Here is a 21,202-nt window from a genome sequence, read left to right as displayed (position 1 = left end):
GTGAGAGAGTGCATCCCTCCGCATAAGCCACTTCTTTGACCAGCAAGAGCGAAACCTTCTCCGTTTCTGCAACCTCTCCCTCTCAGCTAACAATGCGACTCCAGCAACTGCTACCATCACTTTGTAATGAAAGGGATCCATCACCAAATAAAGATGTAGCAAAGTACAGATAAAATAGCAGTATGAGAATGTTCAGCTGGTATAGACCAAACCAAACAGCATTAATGCATATATTTTAAAATGGCCGATGCTATTTATTCCCTCAATATGTCCTGCCCACTCTCCACTATGCCAGCCCTGTGTTTATTCTTTATCCAGTGACAGCCCTGTTGCCGGGCCATTATTTAAATAAACTGTCCAGCTTGGATGCTATTTATTCCCTCAATATGTCCTGCCCACTCTCCACTATTTTTGCCAGCCCTGTGTTTATTCTTTATCCCTGTTGCCAGGCTATTTTTTAAATCCACTGTCCAGATTGGAAGCTGAATGGTCGTTGGTCGTTGGTCTTTGGTCGTTGGTCTTTGGTCTTTGGTGTAGTGTATGCTCATGTCGTTTGCTCAGCTGTTCAAGGAAAGTTCAAGGGAAGTTCAAGGGAAGTCGTTGACGACGGTCGTTGACGATGTGTGCATCGTCAAGTGTGTATGGGCCTTTAGTTCCAGGATGTTGATGGGCAGGCTGGCTTCCAGGCTTGACCACCGTCCTTGGAAGGTTACTCCTTGAGTGACTGCTCCCCAGCCCCGAAGGCTCGCATCCGTGGTTAGAAGGACCCAGTCCTGAATCCCGAACCTGCGGCCCTCAGAAGGTGAGGCAATTGGAGCCACCAGAGGAGTGAAATCCTTGCCCTTGGCGACAGACGAATTCTCTGGTGCATGTGGAGGTGAGATCCCGACCACTTGTCCAGGAGATCCAGTTGGAAGGTCTGAGCATGGAACCTCCCGTACTGGAGAGCCTCGTAAGAGGCCACCATCTTTCCCAATCGGCGAATGCATTGATGAACTGACACCCGGGGTGGCTTCAGGACATCCCGGACCATAGCTTGTATCACCAACGCCTTTTCCTGCGGAAGAAACACCCGCTGCACTTCCGTATCCAGGATCATTCCCAGAAATGACAACCTCTGGGTTGGTTCCAAATGTGACTTTGGAAGGTTCAGAATCCAACCGTGACTCTGGAGCAGTCGTGTTGTGAGAAAAATGGACTGCAGTAGCTTCTCCTTGGACGATGCCTTTATCAGCAGATCGTCCAGATATGGAATGATATTCACCCCTTGCTTGCGGAGGAGAATCCTCATTTCCGCCATCACCTTGGTAAACACCCACAGTGCTGTGGAGAGTCTGAATGGCAGGGCCTGGAACTGGAAATGACAGTCCAGCAATGCGAAGCGGAGATAAGCCTGATGCGGCAGCCAGATCGGAATGTGGAGGTATGCATCCTTGATATCCAGTGATACCAGGAATTCCCCCTCTTTCAGACCTGATATCACCGCCCTGAGAGACTCCATCTTGAACTTGAACTCCCTTAGAAAGGGGTTCAATGATTTTAGGTTCAGAATGGGCCTGACCGAACCATCCGGTTTCGGTACCTTTGGCGTACCCGAAGTAGGCCTTTGTTCCTGGGAACCTGCAGCGGCAGGTTTCTTGGACTTAACCCGACCTCCCCAAAAGAAGGTATTGGATGTTCTGGCGTTTCTGGGCATGTTAGGCCGAAAGGACTGCGGTGCAGATGAAGAGAAAGATTTCTTCGGAGCAGGTGCTGCTGAGGGAAGGAACGGAGACTTACCCGCTGTAGCGGTGGATATCCCCACGTCTAGAGCTTCCACAAAGAGAGCCTGACCTGTATAGGGTAGGGACTCCACACTCCTTCTGGATTCCGCGTCGGCCGATCACTGGCGCAGCCACAGTCCCCGACGAGCTGAAACAGACATGAAAGAAATTCCCGCAGCCATGGAACCCAGGTCTTTCATGGATTCTACCATAAAACCTGCAGAATCATGTATGTTGCGTAAATACAAAGCAACGTCATCCCTATTCATAGTATCCAAATCCTCAAGTAAGGTAGCCGACCACTTTACTATTGCCTTTGCAATCCATGCTGTAGCAATAGTGGGATGTAATATGGCCGCTGAAGCAGTGTACATTGATTTAAGTGTGTTATCAATTTTTCTATCAGCCGGCTCCTTTAAGGCGGTAGATCCCGGAACAGGTAAAACCACTTTTTTTGAGAGTCTGGACAACAATCGGCGGGTTTTCCCATTTTTTCCTATCCTCCTCAGGAAAAGGAAACGCCACCAGTACCCTTTTAGGGACCTGGAATTTTTTCACAGGGTTTTCCCATGTTTTTTAAAATATAGCATTCAATTCATTTGACGCAGGGAAGGTTAGCAAGGCTTTTTTATTTTCAGTGAAAAAAGATTCCTCGACCTGCTCAGGTGTGGTATCATTAATATTCAACACATTCCTGATAGCCCCTATCAACAATTGCACCCCCTTTGCAAGAGATGCGGACCCCCGCAACACATCCCCATCACCATCTGTAGTGTCAGAATGGGTATCTGTGTCGTCTTGTGTGACATGCACAAGCGCACGTTTGTGGGGGTATATAGCGGGGCACCCCGAGGTACCAGAAACAGGCCATACTGCCATAGAGCTCTGTAATACCTGGGTTGCAGATTCATTACTTGCAACCCTGTCCAAAATCTGAGAAATCCAAGATTTGATAGAGGAAAACCACTCAGGCTCCCCTGCTGGTATCTGTGCTAAACCAGTGCTATCCTGAATACATGGAATGGGATCATCCTGGGAGGATAACTCCTCTTCAGCATATGACACAGTATCCCTGGACATAGCTAAAGGAGATCACCAAACACTCCACACACACACAAACACACACACACACACACACACACACACACACACACACACACACACACACACACACGCACACGTGAGGGCAGACAGAGTTTTCCCCCCAAGAATGGCAAGAAAGACACAGAGATTGGAGCCAACCCACACACAGCGCTTTTAGTAAAGGGAGACCCCTTGTCAGCGCTGACTGTGTCCCTTAATAGGAGACACAATCGTTTTACATCCTCCCCTCCCTTCTAAAAGCCCCTGGTACCGTGTACTGATAGTTGGAGTTGCTGTGGAGGTGTCACGATCCGGGTATCTGGACGCCATTTCTTACCCATCAGATGCCTCCTAAGGCTGGCTCAGCGCTCCAGGACCGGATCCCATCTGTTATCCTGATGTGTACATTCCTGTATCCTCTCCTGTCACTCTGGGACGCTGTCACAGTAAACGCCATATTACACCTGGCATGGCGTCTCCCGCGGCCTCCGCCGCCGTCCCTGAACTTCTGCATGCAGAGTGTCTGAGTGGCGATTACGTCAGCAGCAGCCTCCGCTGTGTCCGCGTGGTTGGATGTGCATCTGTCAGCCTGGCGCCTCCTGTCTCCAGTGGCCGGCGCCGCCATTACTGTTTTCATTACCACATGGATTACAAACCAAACTTCCCTCCAAGTGCCTGCATGGGCGCAGCCATCTTGGATTCTGTCAGCTGATCATTTACTCCAATCTGTTGTCAGTATTGTTAATCTGCATAATTGCCTAGCCAATCCCTTCCTTGCTGCAGGTATAAATACACTGTGCCTGAGCAAGGAAGGCGTCAGTGCTTTGGTTGTCAAACCTAGTTCCTGTTTGTCTCTCTCCTGTGATTGTCTTCCAGGTTCCAGCTCCTGTCTCAAGACTTCCACCATAGAGACCCGCACCAGCATTCCACCTGCGGTGTAGCCTGACTCTCCGATCCATTGTGGATTCATCTGTTTCCAGCTACAACATTACCTGCTTCCAGCCCAGCTTCCAGCAGAGTACAGCTTCTCTTAAAGGGCCGGTGTCCTTTCTACACTTTACCACTCTCCACCGGTATTATTATTTCTCCGCTCTCAAGTTCTACATTTCATTCATATTGCATCGCTCTCAAGCTTCATTTATTATTTAACTGGTTCCAGCCAGTATCCACTCCGTGCTAACAACAGTCTGGTTCCAGCCAGTATCCACAGCAGCCGTTTTATCTTCAGCAACCCAGCTTTTCCTGGAACACCAGCTGGTACAATCCTGGGTTATCTCCATTGCTACAGTCGGGCCTGGTAAGGACTTTCCATCTAGAAGATTATAAGAACTATCTCACACTACCAGTGCCCTGTGGCTCCTGCCACCCTGTAGTACCCAGGAACTGTATTTATTCTTTGCTGACTTTTATGTTTTCTTTTACTGCTGCTGTGTTGCGGAGTTGTCATAATAAACATCATTGACTTTTATCCAAGTTGTCGTGGTCACGCCTTCGGGCAGTTATTATTCATGTTACTTACATGTCCAGGGGTCTGATACAACCTCCCAGGTTCCGGTACATCTCAGCCCCTACAACTGAGGCTGCCTCCCGTCAGCTCAGGCCCTCAGTTGTGACAGTAAGCACTGACCTAATGAATCCAGCCGGAGACCAGGATCAAGCGGCCAGGCCGATGCAAGAACTGGCAGCCCGACTAGAACATCAGGAGGCTGCACAGGGCCACATCATCCGCTGTCTCCAGGATTTCTCTACTCGGCTGGATGGGATTCAGACAACTCTCCGTGGATCAGGCGCGTCTGGTGCGTCAACCACAGTGACTCCAGCTATAACCCCACCCACCTTACCCATTTCTGCTCCACGTCTTCATCTTCCAACGCCAGCAAAATTTGACGGATCTCCAAGATTCTGCAGGGGATTTCTCAACCAGTGTGAGATTCAGTTTGAGCTACAACCTGGCAATTTTCCCAGTGACCGTACAAAAATTGCCTATATTATTTCTCTTCTCAGTGGCTCAGCCCTTGATTGGGCATCACCGTTATGGGAGAGGTCCGACACCCTGCTATCTTCCTACACTGCCTTCGTGTCAACATTCAGGCGCATTTTCGACGAGCCAGGCCGGGTAACCTCAGCTTCATCCGAGATTCTCCGTTTACGCCAGGGGTCAGGTACTGTAGGACAATATCTGATACAGTTCCAGATCCTGGCATCCGAACTGGCATAGAACGACGAGGCTCTGTATGCTGCATTCTGGCATGGCTTATCTGAGCGTATTAAAGATGAGTTAGCTACCAGAGACTTACCCTCTAAGTTAGATGAGCTAATCTCACTCTGCACGAAAGTTGATTTACGTTTCAGAGAGAGAGTAACTGAGCGTGGAAGATCATCTGCTCCAAAATCTTCTGCTCCTCCTCCTCGCCAACTGTCACCAACTAAAGATGAGCCCATGCAAATTGGCCGTTCCCGTTTAACTCCTGCTGAGCGCCGAAGACGTCTCTCCGAGTCTCTCTGTCTTTATTGTGCAGCTCCGTCTCACACCATTAATGCCTGTCCCAAACGTCCGGGAAACTCCAAATCCTAGCTCGCCAAGGAGAGGGCCGGCTAGGAGTAATGATCTCCTCTCCATCTCCTCAAGATTGTAATCTCCCAGTCTCGCTTCAAGTTGCTCAACGTTATCGGAACGTCATTGCCCTCCTTGATTCCGGAGCAGCTGGGAACTTTATTACCGAAGCCTATGTTAAACGGTGGTCCCTACCCACCGAGAGACTTCCTTCGTCCATTTCTTTAACTGCCGTGGATGGCAGCAAAATTTTTGATGCAGTTATTTTTTTAAGGACTCTACCAGTTCGTCTGAGAGTGGGAGTTTTTCATTCCGAACTTATTTCTTTTTTAGTGATTCCAAGAGCCACACATCCTGTGGTCCTGGGCCTTCCATGGCTCCGTCTTCACAATCCTACAATTGATTGGACGACTACGCAAATCCTGGCATGGGGTTCCTCCTGTGCTGAGACATGTTTGTTTAAAGTATTGCCTGTCTGTTCTTCCTCCCCCAGGTCGTCTGATGTTCCACCTCCTCCATATCAAGATTTCACGGATGTGTTCAGTAAAGCTTCTGCTGATATCCTTCCTCCTCATAGAGAATGGGACTGCCCGATTGATCTCGTTCCAGGGAAGGTTCCACCTCGAGGCCGAACTTATCCGTTGTCTCTGCCTGAGACGCATTCTATGGAGGAATACATTAAAGAGAACCTAGCAAAGGGGTTCATTCGACCTTCTTCTTCTCCAGCCGGCGCAGGCTTCTTTTTTGTAAAAAAGAAAGATGGTGGTCTGCGGCCGTGCATCGACTACAGAGGTTTGAACGACATTACCATCAAGAACCGTTATCCTTTACCCCTGATTACTGAGCTCTTTGACAGAGTTAGCGGAGCTACCATCTTTACAAAGCTGGACTTGAGAGGTGCATACAATCTCATCCGGATCCGTGAGGGTGACGAGTGGAAGACCGCCTTTAACACCCGTGACGGACATTATGAGTACCTCGTCATGCCCTTCGGATTGAGCAATGCTCCAGCTGTCTTCCAGCATTTTGTCAATGAGATCTTCAGAGACATTCTTTACCGTCATGTCGTGGTCTATCTAGACGATATCCTCATTTTTGCCAACGATTTAGAGGAACATCGTTTTTGGGTTAAAGAGGTTCTGTCCCGTCTCCGTGTCAATCATCTCTATTGCAAATTAGAGAAATGCGTCTTTGAAGTCAAGTCCATTCCGTTTCTAGGGTACATTGTGTCCGGTTCCGGACTAGAGATGGATCCTGAGAAACTACAAGCAATCCAAAATTGGCCGGTACCCTTAACCCTCAAAGGGGTCCAGAGGTTCTTAGGGTTCGCCAACTATTACCGAAAGTTTATACGAGACTTTTCCACATTGTGGCGCCTATTACTGCTTTCACTAAGAAGGGTGCTAACCCGTCCAAGTGGTCTGAAGAAGCCATGCAAGCATTTCATCTTTTAAAACAAAGGTTCATCTCTGCGCCTGTTCTGAAACAGCCTGACATCGACTCTCCTTTCATCTTAGAGGTGGATGCCTCCTCCGTTGGAGTAGGAGCGGTGTTATCTCAGAGGGCTAAAGATGGCCATTTACACCCTTGCAGTTTCTTCTCCCGGAAGTTCTCTCCAGCTGAGCGCAACTATGCCATTGGCGACCAGGAGTTGCTAGCCATCAAGCTCGCTCTAGAAGAGTGGAGGTATCTGTTGGAGGGAGCTTCTCATTCAATCACCATACTTACAGACCACAAGAACCTTTTATATCTGAAAGGCGCACAATGTCTCAACCCTCGTCAGGCCAGATGGGCACTTTTCTTTTCCAGGTTCGACTTTAAACTCCAGTTCTGTCCGGGCTCTCAGAATCGCAAGGCCGATGCCCTTTCCCGCTCATGGGAGCAAGAAAATGAGTCAGAGTCTTCAGACAAGCATCCTATTATAAATCCGTTGGCATTCTCCACGGTAGGGATGGACTCTACGTCCCCATCAGGGAAAAGTTTTGTGAAACCGATGCTAAGGAAGAAGCTCATGCATTGGGCCCATGCTTCCCGTTTTGCCGGACATACAGGTATCCAAAAAACCCTGGAGTTTATCTCTAGGTCCTATTGGTGGCCAACTCTGAAAAAGGACGTCTTGGAGTTTATTGCATCTTGCCCAAAGTGTGCTCAACATAAGGTATCCCGCCAGTCGCCTGCGGGGCAACTGGTTCCACTATCTGTTCCCCGTCGACCTTGGACCCATTTGTCGATGGATTTTATTACAGATTTACCCATGTGCAACAAGTTCAATACCATCTGGGTGGTAGTTGACCGGTTCACCAAGATGGCACACTTCATTCCTCTCACCGGTCTTCCGTCAGCTTCCAAGTTGGCTCAAGTATTCATACAAGAGATCTTCCGACTCCACGGTCTTCCTGAAGAAATTATCTCAGATCGAGGAGTTCAATTCACAGCCAAATTCTGGCGAAGTTTATGTCAAGTCCTCCAAGTCAAGCTAAAGTTTTCCACGGCTTACCATCCTCAGACCAATGGTCAAACCGAGAGGGTGAATCAGGACTTGGAGGCCTTCCTCCGCATCTATGTGTCCTCCTCTCAAGATGACTGGGTTCAATTACTTCCTTGGGCCGAGTTCTGTCATAACAACCAGTATGATTCTTCATCTGCTTCAACACCATTCTTCACTAACTTTGGATTCCACCCTAAAGTCCCTGAGTTCCAACCGCTTCCAGCAACTTCTGTTCCCGCGGTGGATATCACCTTGCATCAGTTTGCCAATATCTGGAAGAGCGTACGATCAGCTCTGCTCAAGGCGTCGTTCAGGTACAAGAAGTTTGCGGATAAGAAGCGTTGAGCAGTTCCTGCTCTCAAGGTGGGTGATCGGGTATGGTTATCCACGAAGAATTTGAGGTTAAGAGTTCCCAGTATGAAGTTTGCACCTCGCTATATCGGTCCTTTCAAGATTGAACAAGTCATCAATCCTGTTGCTTACAGACTCCAGTTGCCTCCCTTCTTAAAAATACCCAGGACATTCCATGTTTCCCTGTTTGAAACCGCTGATCTTGAATCGGTTTCATTCCTCACTTCCTCCAACTCCGAAAGTCCAAACTCAACGAGGCGTTGAGTATGAAGTGGCCAAGATCCTGGACTCACGTCACCGTTACGGTCAACTTCAATATCTTATTGACTGGAAGGGTTATGGTCCTGAGGAACGTTCATGGACCAATGCTTCTGATGTCCATGCTCCTGCCTTGGTCCGGAGATTCCATTCCAAGTTTCCTCAAAAGCCAAAGAAGTGTCCTGGGGCCACTCCTAAAGGGGGGGGGTGCTGTCACGATCCGGGTATCTGGACGCCATTTCTTACCCATCAGATGCCTCCTAAGGCTGGCTCAGCGCTCCAGGACCGGATCCCATCTGTTATCCTGATGTGTACATTCCTGTATCCTCTCCTGTCACTCTGGGACGCTGTCACAGTAAACGCCATATTACACCTGGCATGGCGTCTCCCGCGGCCTCCGCCGCCGTCCCTGAACTTCTGCATGCAGAGTGTCTGAGTGGCGATTACGTCAGCCGCGGCCTCCGCTGTGTCCGCGTGGTTGGATGTGCATCTGTCAGCCTGGCGCCTCCTGTCTCCAGTGGCCGGCGCCGCCATTACTGTTTTCATTACCACATGGATTACAAACCAAACTTCCCTCCAAGTGTCTGCATGGGCGCAGCCATCTTGGATTCTGTCAGCTGATCATTTACTCCAATCTGTTGTCAGTATTGTTAATCTGCATAATTGCCTAGCCAATCCCTTCCTTGCTGCAGGTATAAATACACTGTGCCTGAGCAAGGAAGGCGTCAGTGCTTTGGTTGTCAAACCTAGTTCCTGTTTGTCTCTCTCCTGTGATTGTCTTCCAGGTTCCAGCTCCTGTCTCAAGACTTCCACCATAGAGACCCGCACCAGCATTCCACCTGCGGTGTAGCCTGACTCTCCGATCCATTGTGGATTCATCTGTTTCCAGCTACAACATTACCTGCTTCCAGCCCAGCTTCCAGCAGAGTACAGCTTCTCTTAAAGGGCCGGTGTCCTTTCTACACTTTACCACTCTCCACCGGTATTATTATTTCTCCGCTCTCAAGTTCTACATTTCATTCATATTGCATCGCTCTCAAGCTTCATTTATTATTTAACTGGTTCCAGCCAGTATCCACTCCGTGCTAACAACAGTCTGGTTCCAGCCAGTATCCACAGCAGCCGTTTTATCTTCAGCAACCCAGCTTTTCCTGGAACACCAGCTGGTACAATCCTGGGTTATCTCCATTGCTACAGTCGGGCCTGGTAAGGACTTTCCATCTAGAAGATTATAAGAACTATCTCACACTACCAGTGCCCTGTGGCTCCTGCCACCCTGTAGTACCCAGGAACTGTATTTATTCTTTGCTGACTTTTATGTTTTCTTTTACTGCTGCTGTGTTGCGGAGTTGTCATAATAAACATCATTGACTTTTATCCAAGTTGTCGTGGTCACGCCTTCGGGCAGTTATTATTCATGTTACTTACATGTCCAGGGGTCTGATACAACCTCCCAGGTTCCGGTACATCTCAGCCCCTACAACTGAGGCTGCCTCCCGTCAGCTCAGGCCCTCAGTTGTGACAGGAGGGACCTGTTCTTCCACCCAGTGATGTGCAGGCAGGAAAATGGCGCTGGAACGCTGCTGGGTCCGATCTTAGGAGACGCTCCACCCCCTTAATGGGGCTGACTTCCCGCTCTTCACAGATTATACTGGCCTAAGGAGAAATGTGCTGGCTGAGATCCGCGGACCCCGACAGACTTGCTGACCAGTGTGGGGGTAAGCGCTGGCCCAGGGCGCACCTCACTGCGCTGCACCATGTGCCTCTGGACCTTCATAGGAGCACAGTTAATACTGCGCTCCCTCCCCTGTTCCGCCATCTTCACACCGGCCCCCCGCTTGCTAGGGAGGTCGGTGTCTCACTCACCACTCTTCAGCTCTGTAAGGGGTTGGCGGCATGCTGCTGGGGCGAGCGGTCCCCTGTGGCGGAGAACGATCCGACCCCTCTGGAGCTTAGTGTTCAGTCAGTAGAGTCAGTGGCTCAGACCCCGCAGGGCGGACACTGCTCCCCCCTTAGTCCCTCGCTGCAGCGAGGCTGCTGCCAGCAGCCTCCCTGTAAAATAAAAAAAACTCTAAAATTAAACTTTACTAGAAAAGCTCTGTAGAGCTCCCCTAGCTGTGACCGGCACCTCCGGGCACATTTTCTAAACTGAGTCTGGTAGGAGGGGCATAGAGGGAAGAGCCAGCCCACACTTCCAAACTCTTAAAGTGCCAATGGCTCTTGGTGGACCCGTCTATAACCCATGGTACTAATGTGGACCCCAGCATCCTCTAAGACGTAAGAGAAAGTTAGTTTGACATGACCCGTGCTTCACAAAACCATGCTGATTCCTATTACTAACCTTGGAGGCATCCAAGTACTCCTGTATGCGATCCCTTATTATACCTTCCAGTATTTTCCCCACTACATACCTCCCAACTTTGATATCAGCGGAGGAGGGACACCATTTTAGGGTGTGTGGCTTGTCAGAAAGGGGGCGTGGCCTCGTGGCAAGTGCCACGATCGCAAGCCACGCCCGTGTTTTCAGCATTATGGGGGCATGAACAGCGCTGTGAGAGCTACTGGTCATGCCCCCTGTCCCTCTCTGCCATGAATAGACGCTGTGCGCATGCGCACAGCATCTATTCACCGCTGCTCTCCTCAGAGCAGCGAGTGACAGGGAGGGATCTCCCAACTGCCCCCCCCCCCCACCCGCGGGACTCTACGACCCGCGGGTGGGACAGCGGGACAGACCGTGAAAAACGGGACTGTCCCGCCAAAATCGGGACAGTTGGGAGGTATGCCACTATAGATGTTAAACTTACCGGCCAATAGTTACCGGGATGAGTTTTAATTACCTTTTTAAATATTGGGACTACCCCTGCTATACGCCAGTCCTTCGGTATCATTCCTGATGTAATTGACTCACTGAAAATCAATTATAAGGGCCTCGATAGCTCTGAGTTGTTCCATAAGAACCATGGGGTGCAGTCCATCCGGCCCAGGAGATTTATTTATCTTAATTTTACTTAGTAGCTTTCGGACTACTTACTCATTTAACCAAGTACTTAGCAACGGGTCGCTATCATAACTTATGTTGTGCACTACTCCCGTCAACCGGTCCTCTCTTGTAAATACTGATGAAAATAAGAATTTACTCACCGGTAATTCTATTTCTCGTAGTCCGTAGTGGATGCTGGGAACTCCGTAAGGACCATGGGGATAGCGGGCTCCGAAGGAGGCTGGGCACTCTAGAAAGATCTTAGACTACCTGGTGTGCACTGGCTCCTCCCACTATGACCCTCCTCCAAGCCTCAGTTAGGTACTGTGCCCGGACGAGCGTACACAATAAGGAAGGATTTTGAATCCCGGGTAAGACTCATACCAGCCACACCAATCACACCGTACAACTCGTGATATGAAACACAGTTAACAGTATGAAACAATAGAGCCTCTCAACAGATGGCTCAACAATAACCCGATTTAGTTAACCATAACTATGTACAAGTATTGCAGATAAACCGCACTTGGGATGGGCGCCCAGCATCCACTACGGACTACGAGAAATAGAATTACCGGTGAGTAAATTCTTATTTTCTCTAACGTCCTAGTGGATGCTGGGAACTCCGTAAGGACCATGGGGATTATACCAAAGCTCCCAAACGGGCGGGAGAGTGCGGATGACTCTGCAGCACTGAATGAGAGAACTCCAGGTCCTCCTCAGCCAGGGTATCAAATTTGTAGAATTTTTGCAAACGTGTTTGCCCCTGACCAAGTAGCTGCTCGGCAAAGTTGTAAAGCCGAGACCTCTCGGGCAGCCGCCCAAGATGAGCCCACCTTCCTTGTGGAATGGGCATTGACAGATTTTGGCTGTGGCAGGCCTGCCACAGTATGTGCAAGCTGAATTGTACTACAAATCCAACGAGCAATAGTCTGCTTAGAAGCAGGAGCACCCAGCTTGTTAGGTGCATATAGGATAAACAGCGAGTCAGATTTTCTGACTCTAGCCGTTCTGGAAACATATATTTTCAGTGCCCTGACAACGTCTAGCAACTTGGAGTCCTCCAAGTCCCTAGTAGCCTAGGCACCACAATAGGCTGGTTCAGGTGAAACGCTGACACCACCTTTGGGAGAAACTGGGGACGAGTCCTCAATTCTGCCCTATCCATATGGAAAATCAAATAAGGGCTTTTACAAGACAAAGCCGCCAACTTTGATACTCGCCTGGCAGAAGCCAAGGCCAATAACATAACCACCTTCCACGTGAGATATTTCAGATCCACGGTTTTTAGTGGTTCAAACCAATGTGATTTTAAGAAACTCAACACCACGTTGAGATCCCAAGGTGCCACAGGAGGCAGAAACGGGGGCTGACTCTGCAGCACTCCTTTTATAAATGTCTGAACTTCAGGTACTGAAGCTAGTTCTTTTTGAAAGAAAATCGACAGAGCCGAGATCTGTACCTTAATGGAACCCAATTTAAGGCCCATAGTCACTCCTGCTTGCAGGAAATGCAGAAATCGACCTAGTTGAAATTCCTCTGTTGGGGCCCTTTCGGCCTCACACCATGCAACATATTTTCGCCATATGCGGTGATAATGAGTTGCTGTAACCTCTTTCCTGGCTTTAGTAAGCGTAGGAATGACTTCCTCCGGAATGCCCTTTTCCTTCAGGATCCGGCGTTCAACCGCCATGCCGACAAACGCAGCTGCGGTAAGTCTTGGAACAGACAGGGCCCCTGCTGCCGCAGGTCCTGTCTGAGTGGCAGAGGCCATGGCTCCTCTGATATAAATTCTTGAAGTTCTGGGTACCAAGCTCTTCTTGGCCATCCACGAGTATCGTTCTTACTCCTCGCCTTCTTATTATTCTCAGTACCTTTGGTATGAGAGGCAGAGGGGAGAACACATAAACCGACTGGTACACCCACGGTGTTACCAGAGCGTCCATAGCTATCGCCTGAGGGTCCCTTGACCCGGTGCAATATCTTTTATAGCTTTTTGTTGAGGCGGGACGCCATCATGTCCACCTGTGGCCTTTCCCAATGGTGTACAATCCTATTGGAAGACTTCTGGAGGAAGTCCCCATTCTCCCGGGTGGAGGTCGTGTCTGTTGAGAAGATCTGCTTCCCAGTTGTCCACTCCGGGAATGAACACTGCTGACAGTGCTAACACATGATTTTCCGCCTATCGGAGAATCCTTGTGGCTTCTGCCATCGCCATCCTGCTTCTTGTGCCGCCCTGTTGGTTTACATGGGCGACTGCCGTGATGTTGTCTGATTGGATCAGTACCGGCTGGTTTTGAAGCAGAGGCCTTGCCGGCCTCAGGGCATTGTAAATGGCCCTCAGGTCCAGAATATTTATGTGTAGGGAAATAACCTGACTTGACCAAAGTCCCTGGAAATTTCTTCCCTGTGTGACTGCCTCCCAGCCTCAAAGGCTGGAATCCATGGTCACTAGGACCTAGTCCTGTATGCCGAACCTGCGGCCCTCTTGAAGATGGGCACTCTGCAGCCACCACAGTAGAGATACCCTGGTCCTTGGAGACAGGGTTATCAGCCTATGCATCGGAAGATGCGATCCGGACCACTTGTCCAACAGGTCCCTCTGAAAAGTTCTTGTATGGAACCTGCCTAATGGGATTGCTTCGTAGGAAGCTACCATTTTTCCCAGGACTCGCGTGCAATGATGCACCGCTACCTATTTTGGCTTCAGGAGGTCTCTGACTAGAGATGACAACTCCTTGGCTTTCTCCTCCGGGAGAAACACTATTTCTGGTTTATGTCCAGAACCATCCCCAGGAACAGTAGACGTGTCATAGGAACCAGCTGTGACTTTGGACTGTTTAGAATCCAACCATGCTGTTGTAGCACTTTCCAAAATAGTGCTACCCCGACTACCAACTGCTCCTTGGACTTCGCCCTTATAACGAGATTGTCCAAGTACGGGATAATTACAACTCCCTTTTTTTGAAGGAGTATCAACATTTCGGCCATTACCTTGATAAAACACCCTCGGTGCCATGTACAGTCCAAACGGCAGTGTCTGGACTTGGTAATGGTAATCCTGTACCACAAATCTGAGGTACTCCTGGCGAGGATGGTAAATGGGGACATGCAGGTAAGCATCCTTGATGTCCCAGGATACCATGTAATCCCCCTCGTCCAGGCTTGGAATAACCGCCCTGAGCGATTCCATCTTGAACTTGAATTTTTGTGTTCAAGGATTTTAAATATAAAATGGGTCACACCGAACCATGCGGTTTCGGTACCCCAACCCGTGTGGAATAGTAACCCCGTCCTTGTTGAAGTAGGGGCACCTTGAGTATTACCTGCTGGGAATACCGCTTATTAATTGCCTCTAGCACAGCCTCCCTGCCTGAGGGAGTTGTCAGCAAGGCATATTTTAGGAAACGGCTGGGGGGAGACATCTCGAATTCCAGCTTGTACCCCTGAAATACTACTTGAAAGAAACAGGGATCCACCTGTGAGCGAGCCCACTAATTGCTGAAATTTTTGAGACGGCCCCCCACCGTACCTGGCTACACCTGTGGAGCACCCGCGTCATGGTGTGGCCTCACAGGAGGCGGGGGAAGAATCTTGATTCTGGGAACAGGCTGACTGGTGCAGCTTTTTTCCCTCTACCCTTGTCTCTGTACAGAAAGGAAGCGCCATTTGACCCGCTTGCTTTTCTGAAGCCGAAAGGACTGTACCTTTGTCTGTGAGGAAACCTGAGGTAAAATTATTTCTTCCCAGCAGTTGCTGTGGATACGAGGTCCCAGAGACCATCCCCAAATAATTCCTCACCCTTATAAGGCTCTCTATGCGCTTTTTAAGTCAGCATCACCTGTCCAGTGACAGGTCTCTAATACCCTCCTGACAGAATGGACATTACATTTATTTTGGATGCCAGCCGGCAAAATATCCCTCTGTGCATCCCCCATATATAAGACGACGTCTTTAATATGTTTTTATGTTTGCCAACTAGTATCCCTGTTTGACAGGGTCACCGACCACGCTGCAGCAGCACTATCTGCAGGTCTCAGTCTAGTACCTGAGTGTGTAAATACAGACTTCAGGATAGCCTCCTGTTTTTTATCAACAGGTACCTATTAAAGTGGCCGTATCCTAAGACGGCAGTGCCACCTTTTTTGACAAACGTGTGAGCGCCTTATCCACCCTAGGGGATATCTCCCAGCGTAACTTATCCACCTGGCGGGAAAGGGTACGCCATCAGTAACTTTTTATAAATTACCAGTTTCTTAACGGGGGAACCCACGCTTTCACACACTTCATTTATTCATCTGATGGGGGAACAAAACACTGCCTGTTTTTTCTCCCCAAATCTAAAACCCATTTTTAGAGGTGCTTGGGTTAAAGTCAGAAATGTATAACACATTTTTTATTGCCGGGATCACGTCACGGATGTTCCTAGTGGATTGTGTATATGTCTCCACCTTGTCGACACTGGAGTCAGACTCCGTGTCGACATCTGTGTCTGCCATCTGAGAGAGCGGGCGTTTTTGAGCCCCTGATGGCCTTTAAGACGCCTGGGCAGGCGCGGGCTGCGAAGCTGGCTGTCCCACAGCTGTTACGTCATCCACCCTTTTATGTAAGGAGTTGACACTGTCGGTTAATACCTTTCACCTATCCATCCACTCTGGTGTCGGCCCCACAGGGGGCGACATCACATATATCGGCCTCTGTTCTGTCACCATATAAGCCTCCTCATTCAACATGTCGACACAGCCGTACCGACACGCCGCAGACACACAGGGAATGCTCTAAACGAGGACAGGACCCACAAAAGCCCTTTGGGGGGACAGAGTAAGAGTATGCCAGCACATACCAGAGCGCTATATATATACAGGGACTAACTGAGTTATGTCCCTAATAGCTTTTATATAATATACTGTATACAGTGCCAATTTTAATGCCCCCCCTCTCTTTTCCCTCTTACTGTACTGTAGAATTGCAGGGAAGAGCCAGGGAGCTTCCCTCCAGCCGAGCTGTGAGGGAAAAATGGCGCCAGTGTGCTGAGGAGATAGGCTCCGCCCCTTTTTCGCGGCCTATTCTCCCGTTTTTTATGGAATTCTGGCAGGGGTATTTACCTCATATATAGCCCCTGGGGCCATATATTGAGGTATTTTAGCCAGCCAAGGTGTTTTTATTGCTGCCTCAGGGCGCCCCCCCCAGCGCCCTGCACCCTCAGTGACCGGAGTGTGAAGTGTGTGAGAGGAGCAATGGCGCACAGCTGCAGTGCTGTGCGCTACCTTGGTGAAGACAGAGTCTTCATGCCGCCGATTTTCCGGACCATCTTCTTGCTTCTGGCTCTGTAAGGGGGACGGCGGCGCGGCTCCGGGACCGAACATCAAGGCTGGGCCTGCGGTCGATCCCTCTGGAGCTAATGGTGTCCAGTAGCCTAAGAAGCCCAATCCGGCTGCAAGCAGGCGAGTTCGCTTCTTCTCCCCTTAGTCCCTCGCTGCAGTGAGCCTGTTGCCAGCAGGTCTCACTGAAAATAACAAATTCTAAGACTATAACTTTCTAAGAGCTCAGGAGAGCCCCTAGTGTGCATCCAACCTCGGCCGGGCACGAAATCTAACTGAGGCTTGGAGGAGGGTCATAGTGGGAGGAGCCAGTGCACACCAGGTAGTCTAAGATCTTTCTAGAGTGCCCAGCCTCCTTCGGAGCCCGCTATCCCCATGGTCCTTACGGAGTTCCCAGCATCCACTAGGACGTTAGAGAAAAGAATTTATTCAATAAATCTGCTTTTTCCCTATCGTCAATATACTTAAAGAACTTTTTAGGATTTGTTTTACTCTCCTTGGTGATTTGTTTATCATTTTCTATTTCAGCTGCTCTGATTTCTTTTTTGCATTTTTTGTTACATTCCTTGTAGTATTAGAATGATTCCGCCTTCCTGTCAAACTTAAACGCTTTGAAAGCACGCCTCTTTTTATCCATTTTGTTCTTTGACCATCTTACAAAGCCACATCGGTTTGAATTTACTACTCCTTTTTTTGTTGACCTTGGGAATGAACAAATGAGTGTACTTATTGAGCACAGATGTAAAAACATCCCACATTTCAGCTGTATTCTTACCATGAAATACAATTTCCCAATTGATGTCCTTCATTGCTTGTTTCAGCAAGTTGAAATTAGCTTTTCTAAAGTTAAAAGTCCTAGTTAGACCCTTATAATGTTGTTTTTGGAAGCTGATATCGAATGTGATCATATTATGATAGCTAATTCTCAAGGTCTCCCTTACTTTAGTATTTGATATTATCTACACATTATTAGTTAGTACTAGGTCCAGTATAGTCCTAAGTCTAGTTGGTTCCTCGATTAACTGGAACAAGTAGTGATCTTTTAGCATGTTTAAGAAACTGTTACCCCTCTTGTAGTTACTGTTTTGGTGTTCCAATTTATGTCCAGGTAATTAAAATCCCCAACGATAATGACCTCCCCCATTCCTGCAGCGCTTTTGATTTGCTGTAAAAGTTGTAATCGTCAGACACACTAATACTGTATCTGGCGGTTTGTAGCATGTCCCTATTAAAAGCTTCTTTGTATCTTTACCTCTACTCGAAATCTCACCCTATAATGACTCAACGTTATTTCCAGTCCCCTTGTAAATGACCTTCTTTATATATGGTTATATATGGTTTTAAAAATGGCTTACCATAAAGACAAACACCCCCTCCCTTTTTATGGGTGGTATTCATGTGACCGGCAGTCAGGAGACCGACGGTCACATGACCTCCACCAACATCCCGGCCTCTCACTATCCCGACGGTCGACATGCCGACCAACAAGGACTATTTCCACTCGTGGGTGTCCACGACAGCCATAGAGTGGGAATAGAACCCGTGGTGACCGCAGCTTGCTGCACTCGCCCCTCCCCGCCGGGATCCCAACCCAATTGAATTTCTGTGACTTCCTGTTTTGACAGAGCCATTCCCGTTTTAGTGCCTCAGTATAACCCCACCGATTACCTTACTCCACAGCGGGATGTAGTTATGTGACCAGTGGGCAGGAGACCGCCGGTCACAGTACCGATCCCTACATCCCGCCCGCTTGAAATCCCTTTAGTCGGCAAGCCGACTAGAAGGGATTATTCCCACTAGTGAGTGTCCACGACACCCATAGAGTGGGAATAGAACCTGTGGCAAGTGCAACTCGCCACCAAGCCCGCAAGGGGCTTCTTTGCACTCACCCCCCTTGCTGGCATTCTGCACCCGGGATTCCGGCGTTGGGATGCTGAGCCCTAGAATCCCGGCCACCGGTAACACAACCCAAACCCGGCAGCTCGCCAACTCCAGGGCCTGCGAGCTACAATGCCAGCACCGGCGGCAGTGCGCAACCAATCTGTGCAACAGGTGAATAAATTAAAAAATGCACTGCATGCCCTGAAATAAACCGAAAGTAAAAACCCACCCTGTATAGTATTCTAAAACTATGGACTACCTATCACCCAAGAACTTTTAAGTTAACGGTGAGATTCATACCAGCTCACACTTAAACCATGCCGCACACATGGCATTCATCAAAACATTACAGCAACCGTGCTGAAATTTTTTTTAACAAAATAACAACTGCAGGTAAAGTACGCACTGGGCTGGGTGCCCAACATCCTCTACGGACTAGGAGAAAAGGATTTACCGGTAGGTATTAAAATCCTGTTTTCTCATACGTCCTAGAGAATGCTGGGGTCCACTTCAGTACCATGGGGTTATACCAAAGCTCCAGTATGGGCGGGAGAGTGCGGATGACCCTGCAGCACCGATTGACCAAACTTGAGGTCCTCATCGGCCAAGGTGTCAAACTTGTAAAACTTAGCAAACGTGTTTGCCCCTGACCAAGTAGCTGCTTGGCAAAGTTGTAATGCCGAGACCCCCCGGGCAGCCGCCCAGGATGAGCCCACCTTTCTAGTAGAATGGGCATTCACCGAATTCGGTATCGGCAATCCTGCCATGGAATGAGCGTGTTGAATTGTACCTCTGATCCAGCGCGCAATGGTCTGCTTAGAAGCAGGACACCCAATCTTGTAGGGAGCATACAGGACAAACAGAGCCTCTGTTTTCCGTATCCGAGCTGTTCTTGCGATATAAATTTTCAAAGCTCTGACCACATCCAGAGACTTTGAAGCAGCGAAGGTGTCAGTAGCCACTGGCACCACAATAGGTTGTTTATATGGAAGGAAGAAACCACCTTCGGAAGAAATTGCTGACGAGTTCTTAACTCAGCCCTATCTTCATGGAAGATCAAGTAAGGACTCTTGTGAGACAAGGGCCCTAACTCAGACACCCTCCTTGCGGATGCCAAAGCCAACAGCATGACCACTTTCCAGGTGAGAAACTTCAACTCTATCTCCTGTAGAGGTTCAAACCAATCCGATTGAAGGAACTGCAACACCACGTTAAGATCCCATGGTGCCACTGGAGGCACAAATGGAGGTTGGATGTGCAGAACCCCTTTCACGGACGTCTGAACTTCTGGAAGGGAGGCCAATTGTTCCTGAAAGAAAACGGACAAGGCCGAAATCTGGACCTTGATTGAACCCAATCTTAGGCCCGCATCCACACCTGCCTGTAGAAAATGGAGAAAATGTCCTAACTAAAACTCTTCCGTAGGAGCCTTCTTGGATTCACACCAAGACACATATTTTCTCCAAATACGGTGGTAATGTTTAGACGTTACTCCTTTCCTGGCCTGAATCAGAGTGGGAATGACTTCTTTTGGAATACCCTTTCGGGCTAGGATCCGGCGCTCAACAGCCATGTCGTCAAACGTAGCCGCTTTAAGTCTTGATACACGCACGGCCCCTGCTGCAGTAGGTCCTCGCGAAGAGGAAGAGGCCGAGGATCTTCTATGAGCAACTCCTGAAGATCTGGATACCAAGCTCTCCTTGGCCAGTCTGGGACAATGAGGATCGCTCAAACCCTTGTTCTTCTCACGATCTTGAACACTTTTGGTATTAGTGGAAGTGAAGGAAAGACATACACCGACCGAAACACCCACTGGGTCACCAGTGCATCCACTGCTATTGCTTGAGGGTCTCTCGACCTGGAACAATATCTCTGAAGCTTCTTGTTGAGACAAGATGCCATCATGTCTACATGAGAAACTCCCCAAAGACCTGTCACCTCTGCGAAGACTTGGTGGAGGCCCCATTCTCCTGGATGGAGATCGTGTCTGCTGAGGAAGTCTGCTTCCCAGTTGTCCACTCCCGGAATGAAAATTGCCGACAGAGCTCTTGCATGTCTTTCTGCCCAGAGGAGGATCTTCGTCACCTCTGCCATCGCTGCTCTGCTTTTCGTTCCACCCTGACTGTTTATGTACGCGACTGCTGTTACATTGTCTGACTGGATCTGTACGGGTTGATCTTGAAGAAGATGCCCCGCTTGTAGAAGGCCGTTGTAAATGGCTCTCAACTCCAGAACGTTTATGTGAAGACAGGTTTCCTGACTTGACCATCTTCCTTGGAAGCTTTCTCCCTGCGTGACTGCACCCTAGCCTCGGAGACTTGCATTTGTGGTTACTAGGACCCAGTCCTGAATCCCGAACCTGCGTCCCTCTTGTAGGTGAGAACTGTGTAGCCACCACAGGAGCTAAATTCTGGCTTTGGATGACAGGATTATCTTCCGGTGCATGTGTAGGTGGGATCCGGACCACTTGTCCAACAGGTCCCACTGGAATACTCTGGCATGGAACCGGCCAAACTGTATGGC

At 49.1% G+C, this 21,202-nt stretch overlaps 1 protein-coding gene across 1 annotated transcript in view; it reads right to left on the bottom strand.

Moving 5' to 3' along the window:
* The window catches only part of LOC135016457 (uncharacterized), a 50,771-nt gene that overhangs the window by 1,747 nt on the left and 27,822 nt on the right, over positions 1 to 21,202 (bottom strand). The window lies entirely within an intron of this gene.

The sequence above is a fragment of the Pseudophryne corroboree genome, chromosome 2, assembly GCF_028390025.1.
Source record: "Pseudophryne corroboree isolate aPseCor3 chromosome 2, aPseCor3.hap2, whole genome shotgun sequence".
Taxonomy (NCBI): Eukaryota; Metazoa; Chordata; class Amphibia; order Anura; family Myobatrachidae; genus Pseudophryne; species Pseudophryne corroboree.
The sequence above is the reverse complement of the archived record's forward strand: the minus strand, read 5'-3'. Positions and strand labels throughout refer to the sequence as shown.